The sequence below is a fragment of the Rhinatrema bivittatum genome, chromosome 8 (genome assembly GCF_901001135.1).
Source record: "Rhinatrema bivittatum chromosome 8, aRhiBiv1.1, whole genome shotgun sequence".
NCBI classification, from domain to species: domain Eukaryota; kingdom Metazoa; phylum Chordata; class Amphibia; order Gymnophiona; family Rhinatrematidae; genus Rhinatrema; species Rhinatrema bivittatum.
The window spans coordinates 209039196-209053476 of record NC_042622.1 but is presented as its reverse complement, the minus strand read 5'-3'; the positions used below and the strand labels follow the sequence as shown (position 1 = coordinate 209053476).

General features: G+C 50.2%; 1 protein-coding gene across 5 annotated transcripts in view; it reads right to left on the bottom strand.

The window, feature by feature from the left end:
- LOC115097228 (claudin-3-like) overlaps positions 1-14281 on the bottom strand; it is an 87729-nt gene that overhangs the window by 6015 nt on the left and 67433 nt on the right. For all 5 annotated transcript variants that reach the window (XM_029612853.1, XM_029612856.1, XM_029612854.1 and 2 more), the window contains one exon: positions 13408-13664. The gene's annotated coding sequence lies outside the window, so the exon portion shown is untranslated. The remainder of the gene's footprint in view (positions 1-13407; positions 13665-14281) is intronic.

Genomic DNA, 14281 nt, shown 5'->3' with positions numbered 1-14281 from the left:
AAACCTTGGCCCCTTGCAAGCAAGCCAGCAACTCTGTGATGAGAGGTAGAGGGTAATGGTCCTTCTTAATAATTGCATTGAGGCCCCGGTAATCTATGCAGAACCGGAGGGTGCCGTCTTTCTTGGTCACGAAGAAGAACCCTGCCCTTGCCGGTGATGTGGAGGCGTGAATAAATCCTCTCTCCATATTCTCCTAGATGTATTGTGCCATGGCCTCCGTCTCTGGAAGGGACAGAGGATACACTCTTCCATGCGGAGGGACAGTGCCAGGGATCAAGTTGAAGGTACAGTCGTAGGGGTGGTGATCGGGGAGAATCTCCGCCTTCTCCCTTGAGAAGACATCTGAGAAGTCAGCATACTGCGGAGGCAGATCTGGAACGGTGGCGAGAGGCTGTGAGATAGGTAGGAGGCAGTCTTGATGGCAGAGGGAACCCCATTTACTGAGTTGGAGGGTCTCCTAGTCAATAGTGGGGGAGTGCAGTTGCAACCACGGTAAGCGGAGGTCGACCGGGTACACTGCCTTCTCGATCACATGGAAGGTAAACTCCTCCAGGTGCAGCAAGCCGGTGCACAGACGCAAGGGAAGCGTGGTCTCCCAGGAGGGGGGTCTCCCGAGGTAGAGGAGATTACAAGAAGCCTGTCCTGCAGGGTTCTCAATAACTTCAGGTGTTCCACTAGGCTCTTCATGATGAAATTTCCTTCAGCTCCAGAATCAATGAGGGCCTGGGTCTGGAATTCCAAGCTGCATGAGCAAAGAGCCACAGGAAGTACAAGTTGGGGAGAGGGGTTAGTGAAGCCTAGGACCACCTCCCCAATGGGTTCTAGGCTCGGGAGGATCCTGGCTTTTCAGGACATTGAGCAACGAAGTGACTTTTCCCGGCACAATACAGGCATAAGCCCATCGCCTGACAACATTGTCTCTCCTCAGGAGTCAGTGGGCTTCGTCCTAACTGCATGGGCTCGTCGGGGCATACCAGAGTGGAAGCAGTGGTGGAGAGTGGGCGAGAGAAGGTCGGCGCCAGTGGGATTGGATGGCACGGAGTCCGAAGTTCTCGGGCTTGCTGCTGAAGGCGACGATCCACCCTTCCTGCCAGATCAATCATTTTGTCCAAGGATTCAGGAAGATCTCTGGCCGCCAGCTCATTCTTAATACGTGAGGACAGTCCTTCCAGAAAGATACTCTTTAGATAGTCCTCCCTCCAACCGAGTTCTGTTGCCATAGTGTGGAATTCTATGGCTTAGTTAATAAGGGGCCTCGCCCCCTTACGAAGGTGCAAGATGTCTGACCCTGTCGCGACTAGACGGCCTGGCTTGTCGAACGTCTGTTTAAATATCTAGATGAAGCCCTGCAGGTCCTGAAGAAGTGGGTCCTCACGCTCCCACAGGGGAGAGGCCCACGTCAAGGCCTTCCCATCAAGGAGGGAGAGAATGAAAATGGTTTTGACAGCATCCGTGGAAAATTGTGCCTGCTGCAAGGTGAAGTGCATAAAGCACTGGTTAAGGAATCCACGGCACTGCTTTGGGTCACTGGCATATCTAGGAGGAGCCAGGAGACGGATGATGGAGACCACAGGTGCCACCTGAGGAGGAGGAGTGTTGGTGGGAGCTTCCGAGGTGTTGAGGCGGGCGTTTATACGATCCAGCGACGTCACCAACATCTCCAGGAACTGCTGCTGCTACTGAAGCTTCTGAGCCAGATCTGGTATGGCCTGGAGGCCCGAGAGGTCCACCGGGTCCATAGCCTCAGCAAGCTGCTAGGATGTGGACCCTTGGGCCGAGGCGGGGTTGACCCTACCAGCAGAAGGAGATCCCCTCTGCGGGTCCCTGCCGTTGGCAGGCAGAGCAGAGTGGTGCAGAGACCCAACTGGACATTCACCACTTCCAACCCTCGTTCCCCGCAAGTTGAGCCCTTGGGTACAGGGGCTGGCTGGACTTAGGTGAAGGTCTTTGAATGACGAATCCAGGAGAACGACAGGCGAAAGCAGAATCAGATGGGCCGAGGTCAGGAGCAGGCAGCAGACAGACAAGTCCAGAAAACAGGCCGAAGGTCGGGGCAAGCAGCAGGCAGACAAAATCTGAAGAACGTACCAGGGTCAAACCAAAAGAACCGTCCAAGGAACAGGAGAGCGGGTCCAGGACAGGAGCACCAGGCCAGGAGCAGGGATGAGGAAGGCAGGAACACAAGCAGGAACATGGAGAAGAAACTAGCTGACTCAGAGAGTATGACCTGTTGCTGAGGCAAAGTTTGGGCAGCAGGGGCTGCCTTAAATAGGGCCTCCCGCTGACATGGACATCCGGGGCCACGGGAAGCTTTCCGGGGCAAGCCGTGTGCATGCGCCTAGGGGGAGTCGGAGCAGGCAGCACGGTGGCAGCAGTCCTGCCTCCCCGCCGCGAGGGAGGGAACAATGGTGGCAGTTCCAGAATGCTGCGAAGAGGATGGACCTGACACGGGGGCTAAGTGTGCTGGCCGCATGGTCCCGTGGCCGGCCATCACAACAAAGAGTTTGCTGTTACCTCCACCAGTTCAGCCTGGATCCCCCATCACCACCGCTTAACCAGAGCTCCACCCAAACGTTTCAGACAAAGGACAAAGGTGCTTTCAGTTCCGTAACTAAATAGGTGTAAATGCATGTGTGGAAGTTCGGTAATGCGGGGCATGCATTCAAAATACCGACTTCTGCGTGAACCTCTGAACCCCACCTTGGAATGTCCCTTTTCCCTCTCTCTAACACTGCCAGCACATGCATATTTCAGGCTTTTACAAAACAGTTGTGTGCAAGCATGCAACTTACCTGCGTGCCTTCCGAATTTTGCACGCCGATACCTTTTGGAAATTCGCCCCAGGCTGAGTATTTGGCTTAAGGTGCTGCAGCTTTGCAGGGAATGGACAGTGAATAATAAACCCTGTTCTTACACTGGGTAAACTGCCTGTGCTGGTCCTTTCTTCCGTGAGTGAAAGTACAGGTGAGGGTAAGCCATGTGGAAGAGGGGCAGGGTCAGGATGGGGGAAGGGGAGGGGATCGGAGAGGTTCAGTATGCACAGAGCTTTCATTTTCAGATCTCCTCCCGCACTTTCCTGAGCAAACCTTATGCCTCTCGTAAAGCAGGTGAGACGTCTGTGTCTACTTTGAATTTAAAAAGGAAACCTTTTTTGGTGGGGGAAGGATTTTCCTTTTAAAATTAGCTTGCAGGTTTGCAGGTACAAAGCACTCCATTTAAGACCTACTTTCTTAAACCTGTTTTTGCCATTCTCTGACTATGAGATGAAAGCTCAGAAGTCCATATTCAGCTGCGGGCAAACTAGGTAATTTATCCAGAAAAACGTATCCGGAAAACTGAAACCATATGTCCAGTGGCACAGCTGCATCACTGAATATACCCGGATAAATCAAAGTTATCCCAATAAGGGTATCTGGATAACTTTACAACTCCTCCACATCATGGCCAGACTTAGGGGCTGATGCAATAAAGGCGCGTAGAAAGCGGGCGCTGAACAGTCAGCGCCCATTCTCTTAACGCACGCATGGTGCCCCAAAGGGGGGGCACCATGCAATATTTAAATTAGGGGGGCGCGGCTGCCTGTCTGCCAGTAATGAAAACGGCCCCCGAGTTTACCGGCATTGGTCTTCATAACTCGGCGATCTGCCGAGTTTTTTTTTTTTTTTTTACTTTAAAAAAGAAGTATAGAAAAGCAGTCTTTTTTTCTGCTTTTCTGTAGTTATTTTCAATGCGCTTAACTATTAATGCCTGCTCAGGCAGGCGTTAATATCTGGGCGATAAATGTGTATCTGAGACGCACATTTATCTTTTTGCATTGGGAGTGAATTCATTTGCATGTGATGAGCGCTATCTCATTCACTCCACGTTAGATGCGCGTTAAATAGGCGCTAATCCCCCTATTGCATTAGGGGATTGATTAGCGCCTATTTTAGCCACATCTAACTGTTTGTTAAGAGTGCGCTCGGGATATTGCATCGGCCCCTTAGCTGGTTAACACCTGGCATTATCCAGCTAAGTTCCAGCTCCACCCTAGAACACCACAGGACCGCCTCCAACTAATCTCAGATATGAATCTCTCAATAAATCAGACCTGTTATTTGGTGTGATACTGCAATAAAAATGGAACTTATTGTTAAGCCAGATGGGAATCATCAGAATTATGATTTTTCCCTACAATAAGAAATGCCATAATGGATCTGACCAAAGGTCCATCAAGCCCAGTATCCTGTTTCCAGCAGTGGCCAATCCAAGTCATAGGTACCTGGCAGGATCCCAAAATGTCAGTAGACTCCATGCAACTTATCCCTGGGATAAGCAGTTCATTTCTGCAACTCCATCTCAATAATGGTTTATAAGAACATAAGACTAGGGACTAGATGATAGTCCCTTTACACAATTTTACATGTATACATTGTATACATTTGTACAATATATGATTGTTCCTTTATGCATTTATATTTTTTCCATCTGATTGTTTACAATTGATGTTCCAACCATTTTGCTGACTTTATTTCTTATAGCATGCTTTTTTAAATATTCTTTATCAGTTTCGTAATTAATGAGTTGTTTTTTGTTTTACTGCTGACTTGGTTTTACCATTTTTCCCTTTTACTGACCTCACCTTAGTGGAGTCTCACTCCCTCCTCCCTTCACCGTTTTCATGAATTGCATAATTATTCTCAGGGCTGGATCTAGATCAAATGGTGCCTTGGGCGCAAAGCACCTCCCCAGCTGATGGCACCCTCCTGCCCCCCCCCCCCCCCCCCCCCAGGTTCTCTCTTGGCCGCAGTGGGATGGGATCTGCCGGGCCACGCCGGGCCTCGCTTCCATTGCCACAGTGCTCAGGGCATCCCCTCAGCTGATGGCACCCTGGGTGACCACCCGACTCACTCACCCCAGAAATCGGCCCTGATTCTTTAATTTGACTGATAGAGGGAAAAAAATCCCCCAGCGCTATTTGCACACAATATATACTTTAAGTCTCTTCCCATGCAGGAAATGAAAGCCTTAGACACAGAATGGACTACTTCGAAATCATGCAAGCAAAGCGATTTTCGAGCTTTTTGCAAGTTTTTGCACTGGTGTTGCCTGATCTTCAGGAGGGTAATGTTCCTAGGGACTTCTAAAGAAATGGCTCTGTAGAAAACTGTACGTCTGATAGGCATGGAACGTTATGCACATAGGGAAGATGCATTCTGGAAGGGCAGGGTTGGGACTAATTAAAAAAAAAAAAAGTTTTACCTGTGTAAATCGGCTGTCTGATTAAAGGCCCTCCCTCGATGTGGCTGAAAGTCCACGTGGTCTTCCACGATACGTAGCCTTCAATCCGCATTGAGGGAAAGCGTTTTCTGGGGGGGGGGGCGATGAATTTGGAGGAGGAAGAGTTTCACAACCCAATGGCATTTTCAAGTCTTTGCGAGGAATTTTCCAGCAAAATTCCCCTCCCTGTAAAGCTGCTGCAAGAGACCACATGCATTTCCTATCCATGGCAACTTTCAAAGTGAAAGTGCTCATGCACATTTCCTTTTAAAATTGGTGCAAAGATTTACAGGTAAAACGTGCGCGAAGACTTTGCTTCAGCGTGGGATGTTTGATTACTGCCCCCTGAATGTGGCCCTGATTCAGAGGCCTGGAGCTCTCCGGTGGTTGCCACATAAGCTCACGTTGTCAAGGACAGGCCGAGTTAGGCCAAGGTTCTCTCCACTACAACTCTGATCCTACAGCCCCGCTTTTCTCTGAGAACTTGGAAATACAAGCCTACGGACACAAAGGGGTCAGAATCAGGGCTGGTTTAGTCCTTCCCTAATGAGCTGGAGCTACCTGGTACTCCCTGGGATGTCTGCATTCAGTACGTCTCACGGTGCCGGATGCCAGCTCCTCCTCCCACTTCCCACACCTTCCACTAATCTGCTTTCATACCCACTGTACCTGTTAGAGTTTGTGGGTATGTGGGCCCTGGGCCAAGGTGAGAGATGGTTCCGCCCATGGGGAGGAGCCCCGTGAGCCTCACCATCGGGAGGCGAGGTCTCAGCTGCTGGGTGTGCAGAACAGCAGGTACTGGAGAGGGAGCAGAGAGAGAGAGAGAGTGACAATGCCCGTGGAGCGGGGCTTGTAGCAGTAAAGTCACACAGACACAGAGGTGCCATAGGGTCTGTGAAGTGGGGTATACCCAAAGAGGATTCTTTAGTAGAGATGATACAGCAGTGGTCTGCAGAGCGGGGGACGCCGATGAGGGTTCCTCAGTAGAGATGATACGGCAGTGGTCTGCAGAGCGAGGTACACCGATGAGGGTTTCTCAGTAGAGATGAAGCAGTTATGGTTCACAAGCGGAGTACTCACAGTAGCGATGGTTCCAGAGGAGGCCCCGGGGAACAGGGCAGGCAGTGGTCCTAGGCACAAGGCCCTCCGAAGAGCGGATAGCCAGGAATGAGGAAAAGGCCCCTGAGGAGCAAGTACCCGGTACTTCTCACTCTGAGGAAGCAGGAGCTGGAACGAGAAGTCCGTGGTGAGCGAAGCGGAATCAGCAATGAGGGAACTCGTTGCCAAGTCGTAGGCAGACAGGGTCAGCTGGCTTAAGAGTCCACGAAGAATGATGTCATCCAGGGGGAGAAGCCCCTGAGGTTCCCGCCATGATGTGCATAGGACTGGCCCGAGAGCATGCACGCCTAAAGAACTCCGAGGGCAAGATGGCGGTCGGCAGCGTCCATGCCATCCAGGGAGGCCAGGGAATGGGGCAGGCAGCTGGCGATAGCTGGCAGAGGCTGCAAGTCTACTCAATGGATTCAGTGCAGTGAGGCAAGAGGTGAGCAACAGCGGTCACAGCCGTCTGCGACCGATGGGCGTAACACCCAGCCAGCAACGTACCGAAAAAGGCCCGATGTATCTGGGAGCGAAGCGGGCTGAAGGCAGTTTCAAGCAAATAAAGCGAGTGCTGAGCCACACCTTGTCTCCAGGGTTAAACTGTGGAGCTGCCCGATGATGGGCATCGTAGAATTTCTTAGACTTCTGGGCGACTTGCTGTAAAAGTTGTTTGGTGTGTTCCCAAAGTTGATGTAACTCTTGTGATGAAGCCTGCGCCACTGGAGAAGATACAGACAGAGGTAGTGGAAGAGGCAGCAGAGGCTGGCATCCGTATACTAATTGAAAGGGTGATGACCCAGTAGATGACGACTGGTGGGAGTTTAAGGCGAACTCGGCCCAGGGTAGTAAGTCGGACCAGTCATTCTTCTGAGAGTTCACATACGCCCGAAGAAATTTTTTCAGGGTTCGGTTCATCCTCTCTGTCTGACCATTGGCCTGAGGGTGAGAGGCCGATATGAGGTCCAAGGCGATATCAAACTTTTTTCATAGTGACCTCCAAAACCTGGCCGTAAATTGAACACCTCGATCAGAGAGTATATGTCTCGGGAGTCCGTGGAGGCGAAAGATATGGCGAATGAACAATTTTACTAATTCCGGGGCTGAAGGAAGAGCAGGTAACGCCACAAAGTGAGCCATCTTCGAAAATCGGTCCACGGTAACCCAAATGGTGTTGCTGCCACTGGAAGGAGATAGGTCCACAATGAAATCTGTGGTTATGTGTGTCCATGGCTCACTAGGTGCAGGAAGAGGTTGTAGGAGACCCCAAGGACGGCCCGTCGGCAGCTTTTGATGAGCGCAAGTGGGACATGATTCCACATATGCTTGAGCATCTTTCTTCATCGTTGGCCACCAATAGAATCTCTGGAGAGTGGAAAGAGTTCTAGCTTGTCCGGGGTGGCCTGCCAGCAAGGAATCATGTGCCCAGCGGAGGATTTTCCTTCGAAGTGGTCAGGGAACCACCGTCTTCCCAGATGGCACTGTGAGTGTGGTGGAGAGGAGAACTTTAGTTGGATCAATTATGTGCTGTGGGATATCTGGAACATCTTCTGTGGTGAAAGAACAAGAGAGTGCATCAGCTCGAGCGTTCTTATTAGCTGGTCGATATTGTAGTAGGAAACTGAACCGAGTAAAAAAGAGAGACCAGTGAGCCTGTCTGTGATTAAGGCGTTGAGCATGGTGCAGGTACTCGAGGTTCTTGTAGTCAGTAAATACTGTGATCTGGTGCTGCGCTCCCTCGAGCCAGGAACGCCACTCCTCGAAGGCTAGTTTAATCGCCAGTAACTCCTTGTTCCCGATTCCATAATTACGCTCAGCCGGGGAGAAGCGTCGTGAGAAGAAAGAGCACAGGTGCAAGGTATGATTGGCTGAATGCTGCACCAACACCGACGTCTGAAGCGTCTACTTCGACGATGAAGGGTCGTCCGGGGTCGGGATTACTTAAGCATGGTTCTCGTAGGAACACCTCCTTGAGCTCCTAGAAGGCGGTCATGGCCTCAGGTGACCACTGAGAGAGATTGGCTCCCTTACAAGTCATGGCTGTGATGGGGCGGTCAGTGTTGAATAATGATGGATGAACGATCTGTAGTAGTTCGCAAAACCAATAAATCTTTGGAGTGCTTTAAGTCCCGTTGGTTGAGGCCAATCACGAATACTCTTGGACTTCTGTGGATCCATCTGGAAACCCTGGCTCGAGACCACATAGCCTAGAAAAGGGACAGTCACCTGGTCAAAAGAACATTTCTCCAGCTTGGCGTATAACTGGTTGTCCCTTAGGCGTTGCAGGACGTTGGCGACGTCCTGGTGATGGCTCTGGAGGTCTTGTGAAAATACCAGGAAGTCGTCCAAGTAGACCACGATGCAACTGTAGAGCATGTCTCTGAAGATCTTGTTCATCATATTCTGAAACACCGCTAGAGCATTGCAGAGGCCAAACGGCATTACTAGGTATTCAAAATGGCCATCGCGGGTGTAAATTCAGTTTTCCATTCATCGCCCCGGCGTATCCTGACCAAATTGTAAGCTCCTCTGAGGTCCAATTTGGTAAATATTTTGGCCCCCTGGAACCTGTCAAAAAGTTCAGAGATTAATGGCAAGGGGTAGCAGTCCTTCTGGGTAATCTCATTTAAGCTGCAGTAATCTATGCATGGCCGGAGGGAGCCGTCCTTTTTCTCCACAAAAAAGAATCCTGCTCCGGCGGGAGATTTAGAAGGCTGAATGAAGCCTTTTGCCAAATTTTCTTGTATATATTCAGACATGGCCTTTGTCTCTGTTGGTGAAAGTAGGTAGACCCTACCTCGGGGAGGCTCAGTGTTAGGCAATAAATTTATAGCACAATCAAATGAGCGGTGAGGAGGTTGGGTGTCTGCAGCTTTCTTAGAAAACACATCCGTGAAGGAGGAGTACTGCAGTGGGAGACCCGGAAGGGACATTGTAGTAGCTAGCAAGGTATCAGGGACACGACTTCCAAGCACCTTTTATGGCAGGAGTTGCCCCATTGGGACTTGCGGGGTGTGTAGTTGCCCCATTGGGACTTGCGGGGTGTGTAGTTTTAACAATGGCAGACCAAGGACTACAGGGTGTATAGCCTTGTCCAGTACCAGAAAGGAAACAGTCTCCATGTGCATAGATCTAGTGCGGAGTCGGATGGGGACCGTGGAGAACATAACTTTGCCTGGCAATGGTTCACCATGAATGGAGGAGATCAGTAATGGGGTTGGTGTACGGACGGTGGGAATCCGAATGTGTTCCACAACTTGTCTTAGGATAAAATTTCCACAGGCCCTGGAGTCCACCAATGCCAGGGTGTGAAATTCCTGAGCATCCAAATTAATTGAGACAGGCAGAGTTAGTGGAGGAGAGGGTGAGGTCAGGCCTAGGAGAAGTCCTCCAGCAGAACCTAGGCCTGGGAGTTTCCCAGACAGAGTGGACAGGAGGGTACCGCATGACCCGGTTGACCACAATACATACAAAGACCAGATCTTTGACAATGACGCTTTTCCTTTGAGGATAGATGACTACGGCCCATTTGCATCGGTTCCTCTTCCTCAGTGCTTTGTGTAGTAGCGGTCTGAGTGGACGACATCGGGCGAATGCGTGGAACACCTGAAGCCATCCCCTTGGATCCTCTGGCCTCGTGCGAACGCTCACGAAGATGGCGGTCAATGCAACCGACGAGGTCTATAAGAGAATCCAAAGCCTCAGGGAGTTCTCGTGCTGCTAATTTGTCCTTGATACATGGGCTCAGACCTTCGAGGAATATAGCACACAGGCAGCCCAGGTCCCAGTGCAATTCAGACGAGAGAGTCCTAAATTCGATGATATAATCGGTCAGAGATCTGGAACCTTGTTGCAGATGCAGGAGCATAGACCCGGAGATGGCCTTTTGACCTGGATCGTCGAATATGGAGCGAAATAGGGCGAGGAAGCTCGGCAGGTCCTGGAGGATCGGATCCATTCGCTCCCAAAGGGGTGATGCCCAGGCCAAAGCTTTTCCATCCAGAAGGGACAGGATGTATGTTGTCTTGGAAACTACATCAGAGAAATAGGCAGGCTGTAAAGAAAAGTGCATGTTGCACTGATTCAAGAAGCCCCTACATAACAAGGGATCACCTGCAAAACGAGGAGGTGCCGGCAAGGGCACTGTAGGCCGGAATAGTGACGCATGTGAAGCAGGGCTTGGCTTGGCAGGCATCGAGGCGGAGTCCAGCCAATTGTTCAATTGATTTATGGTGCTAGCCAGAGTCTTCAGAATCTTTTGCTGTTCTGTAATTCGCTGGGCCAGGCCAGGGATGGCCTGAAGCGCCGAGACCTGTGCCGGGTCCATGGACTTGGCAATCTGTTAGGGTTTGTGTGTATGTGGGCCCTAGACCGAGGTGAGAGATGGTACCACCCATGGGGAGGAGCCCCGTGAGCCTCACCATCAGGAGGCGAGGTCTCAGCTGCTGGGTGTGCAGAACAGTAGGTACTGGAGAGGGAGCAGAGAGAGAGAGCGACACTGCTCGTGGAGCAGGGCTTGTAGCAGTAAAGTCAAACAGACATTGGGAATTGGGGTATACCCAAAGAGGATTCCTTAATAGAGATGATACGGCAGTGGTCCGCAGAGCGGGGTACACCAATGAGGGTTCCTCAGTAGAGATGATACAGTAGTGGTCTGCGGAGCGAGGTACACCGATGAGAGTTCCTGTCCACAAGCGGAGTACTCACAGTAGCGATGGTTCCAGAGGAAGCCCTGGGGAACGGGGCAGGCAGTGGTCCTAGGCGCTCCGAGGAGCGGATAGCCAGAGACGAGGAAAGTGCCCCCGAGGAACAGGTACCCGGGACGTCTCACGCCGAGGAAGCAGGAGATGGAACGAGAAGTCCGTGGTGAGCAAAGTGGAATCAGCAATGAGGGAACTCGTTGCCAAGTCGTAGGCAGACAGGGCCAGCTGGCTTAAGAGTCCACGAAGAATGACGTCATCCGGGGGGATGCCCCCGAGGTTCCCGCCATGACGTGCATAAGACTGACCCGAGAGCGTGCACGTGTGCCTAAAGAACTCTGAGGGCAAGATGGCGGTCGGCAGTGTCCATGCAGTCCAGGGAGGCCCGGGAACAGGGGAGGGCAGGCCAGCGGTAGTTGGCGGAGGCCACAAGTCTACCCAATGGAGTCAGTGCAGTGAGGCAAGAGGTGAGCAACAGTGGTTGCAGCCGTCTGCGACCGACGGGCGTAACAGTACCCTTACTGCATAACATGGGGATGGTGAGTTTCTTAGTCTTCCTGTGTGCTAGACTCCATTTAGGGCCTAATTCTTCCAGACAAATTTGGCAGAAATTTGGCTGGAGCACTCACATGGAGAGGGCCCTTCCTAAATGTATATGAACGGACAAACAGATGGACAGACGGACAAACAGATGGCAGTAGATACTTTGCCCTGAAGAAATGCACCTAAAAATGAAAGAGAGACTTGCTGATACCCTAGAGCTAGCCAGAAGCAGGAATATCCAGTTCTCTGCGTCATCTAAAACAGGCTTTCTCTCTCCATTTTAGAAACCCTAATGAGGTCAGAGCAGTAGAGTAGGAATGCATGACGTAGCCTTAGAACAAATGGCCATGAGTCATAAAGATTTCTGGCATTCATAACATCAAATTCTGCTCTACACCTGGCATTCTTTGTGACTCTGGATAAATCACTTTATCTGCCTCGGTTCTTAATCTCCAATCTGCCACTGACTCCCCGTGGGACCTTGAATAAATCACTGCGTCCATGGATATCGGAATGGGGTGGGGCACAGGGGCCACGGCACAGCCGAAATCTGGCCTTTCCTGAGCTGTGCTGAGCAGCAGGAGGAGGAGAGCAGCAGCGGTGCGTCAGCCATGATCTCACCCCCGCAGCTCTGGGCCAGACTGTTGCTCTGAACCACGTGGGACTCTGTAAAGCCAAATAGTTCAGGGCAGGAGCTGGGCAGGAGCAGGAGAGGCACTACCACTCTCCTCCTCCTCCTGCCGCTGATCAGCACGGGAGGGGCTAAGGGGGACAATGGGGGGAGCGAAAAGAAGGTAGGGAGAGAGGGGATAGGGCAGGATAGGAAAAAGAGAAGTGGCAAGAGAGAGACAGGCGAGAGAGAAGAGAGACCAATGAGAGGCAGGGGGATAAAGGGAGTGGGTGGAGTTTGGCTGGCTTTTGGTTGAGGCTGCCCTCAACCAAAAAGATGTACTGCTACCCCCTGACTGTATTGCCCTCTGCCTCAGCTCTGCCATGGACTTTCATGTGAGCTTGGATATATTAGTTGATCTCCCTTTGCTTTGGCTCTAAGGCCTGGCTCTGCCATGGATCGTTGAAAGATTGGTAGGAACTGTAGAGCTGAACAGTTATATGGATGAGCAGACTCAGATAGGCCTTTTTCTGTCGTCATATCTCTATGAATCTGTTTCACGTGACCTTTGATCAGTCACTTGATCTCCTTGTGCTCTGGTTCTAATCCCTGGCTCTGTCATGGATTCTCATGTGACCTTGGTTAAGTCACTTTATCTCCCTGTGCTTTGGTTCTAATCCCTGGCTCTGTCAAGGATTCTCCTGTGTGTAGCAATAATTGCAGTTAATCCTCTCAGACTTCTACAAGTATTCTTACATTAGTCTGCTAAAGTTAACTGCAATTATTCCTACAGTGTGACCTTAGATAAATCTCTTGATCTCCTTGTGTCTCCCTTTACTCAGTGATAAGATAGTTCCTTCTCCCCTCTTTCCTTCAGAAGCTGCCTTCCAGATCAGGCAATACCAGATGTAATACCACCAATGAGTGCACTAAATTTGTCTAAAATTGTCAAGAGTGTGAGGATCTTTTTTGGATGAAAGATGCTATAGAACTTCGAATTCAAGTATTCACATTATTCCTAGGGCCCAGGATGAGGGAGGGGGACAAGAGACAGAAAGCCTCTGATGCTGATGTTCCCAGGTGCCTGGAAACTCCAGTAGGACAGAGTAAATCTCCCTTTGTTAGGATTCTTTGCAGGCGGTAATACGTTTTACCAACCCAGCAATTGCGGAGTGATGTTGTAGCAGATAAACTTACGGGTCACTGTGGTCCCTGCTTCAGATATTCCTGCACTGTCATCTCTGGGTAATCTTCACAGAGGTCCAATACAAGGCATCACATCCTGTGGCATCCGGTGTTCTGCAGGGCCGATGCGTGAGTTAGAAAGTGGCTGAGAAGGAGCAGCCTGGAGTCACAATGATCGGGACATATCCTAACTCGAATACGGTGACAAGTGGGGTCCCCATAGGCTTCTGTGCTGAGACCTCTTGTGATATTTTTTTTTTATCAGTGATCTACAGGAAGGAATAAACAATGATAATATTATTGCAGAAGACACCAAACTTTGACATATAGAAGGTCTTAGATACATTAGGTAAATGGGCATCAACTGGCACGTGATATTTGGTCTGCAGAATAGACAAGTACAATAATGTTTATTTATTTATTCATGTTTAACATTTTTTACTCCCTTCTTCAAAATGTGCCCGAAGCAAGGAACAACATCCAATAAGTAACATCAATATTACTCTGTGCCCCCCTCCCCACACACAACAACCATCAATAAAATATGTAACAAAATACAATCAAACTAAAAAAAAAACAAAAACTAAAACACCGTACACAAGAACAATCCCAAAGACTTAAACCCCAGTATTCAATTGGGATCAACCCACCCCATTGATTAGTGCTACCAGTCGTTTATAAAATAATCCTAGTATACTCAAACTCCCAGTTTCCTGCTGCAGCTGCTCACCCATCTTAAAAAAAAAAAGTTGAACTAGAAAATACGCAGAGAAAGGCAACAAAAATGATAAAGGGGATGGAACGGCTCCCCTATGATAGGAGGCTACACAGGTTAGGGTTGTTCAGCTTGGACAAGAGGTGACTGAGAGGAGATATGAAAAAGGGT